This window comes from Chaetura pelagica, unplaced genomic scaffold, assembly GCF_000747805.2.
Source record: "Chaetura pelagica isolate M959 unplaced genomic scaffold, ChaPel_1.0 scaffold142, whole genome shotgun sequence".
In the NCBI taxonomy this organism is placed as follows: Eukaryota; Metazoa; Chordata; class Aves; order Apodiformes; family Apodidae; genus Chaetura; species Chaetura pelagica.
The window spans coordinates 2829868-2831413 of NW_009952973.1; positions in this window are offsets into that span (position 1 = coordinate 2829868).

A 1546-nucleotide genomic window follows, 5' to 3' on the forward strand; every position below is an offset into this window, starting at 1 on the left:
CGCGGGAGCCTCGGCCGGGCCCCCGAGTGCCCTCCCCTGCCGTGAGAGGTCTGCAGTGACGGGCACCGACCAGGAGAGCGCAACAGTCAGCTTTCTGAAAGGCTCCGGTGGTGTACGAACTGCCCCGAGCGGGGAGGCAGGAGGTGATGTCTGTGCGATGGTTCCTCGCGCCGAGGGATTTGAATTCGCTCTGATCAGCCTTATTTTATAGAAATTTTTGTCCTTTGAAAGTGTTTTTGGGTAGCGCAGCTACAGCTTTTAAGTGTTGTTTGCTTTGTGAGTTCAGAAGAATAAAGCCCGGGGACCACTCAAAATGCGGAGGATATGGAAAATTATTCCCAGGACTGAAGTGCCACCTCTAAGCAAAAGAACATAGTGCCATGTGGGATGTTAATCGTTATACCTGGTAACCCCCTTTTCGAAAGAGCATCTTTAGTTTAGGTCCACAGGACCTTCTTCCACTGAAGACCGAAGTGTGAGAAGGGGCTGCAGCGGCACCTCAGGGCAACGGGCACCTTAGGAAGGGCAGAGCTTGCAGCTCTTTTCAAGATGTATCCTTACATGACAGCAGAATTTTCACTTGCCTTCGTAAGCAGAATAGCCAAATGCACATGCCCAAATTGCAAACAGGCATGTAGCTTCTTCACATGCCCTCACCTGCTCTTAAATTCAGCTCTAAAGCTGGGATTCAGCAAGCACGTTGTTTGCAGCCCCACTGTCGTGTTGCTCCACTTTACCACAGCACCAGCCACTTACTCTGTGTGCCTGAGCTGTGAACAGTTTACAAACTGATTTGGGTTGAAAGTAAACCAGTGCAACCTCTGTTGGTTGAAGCCTGTGCTCTGTTTTAGCCACGGGATGGCTTTAGCATGGCACGACTTCTGGCACACAAACTGCCTGCTTGGCATAATGACCATCTCTTCTCTTCTCTGGACCTCATGGATCATTTCTGGCAGCTTCACTGGTTGTTTATATTTGGTTAGTTGAGATACAGTGATAGCTAGAAATGTGCTCCAGGTAACGTCAACCTCCAGTCACTGGTCTGGGGTGCAGGTAGGGGCAAGGTGTCCGGTACCTCCTGCCATCAGTGCTGGAGGAGCACTCCCAGCTCCGGTTCAAGCCAAGCCAGCCAGGTTTCATTTTTAACGTGAGGACCTATTTTGGTCATCCCTGTGGTGATCCTGGGGATCCCCACGGGGTTTTGGAGCCTGGGGTAAAGGTCAGCACAGCACCTCACGAAGGGGGAGCACCATCTGGCCTTGCTTAAATTGTAACCTAGAGTGCAAACTCCACGGGGAAGTGTGTCAAAATGGGGCAAGTCTGTCGAGTCCTCCTGGGCTGGTGAAGCTAGATTGAAGATACACAAGATTTAAAAGGAGATCTGGGGGGCAAGGCATTTCAAAAATTTTGTTTTTATCAAGTTTGTACAGCAGCCAGCATGTGTTTCTTGACTGGTCAATTGACTGATCGTTGGATTTGATGTGTGGAAATAGTTTAAGGGTTAATTTCTGGCAACATATTGTGTCTCACAATATAATTGTTACCT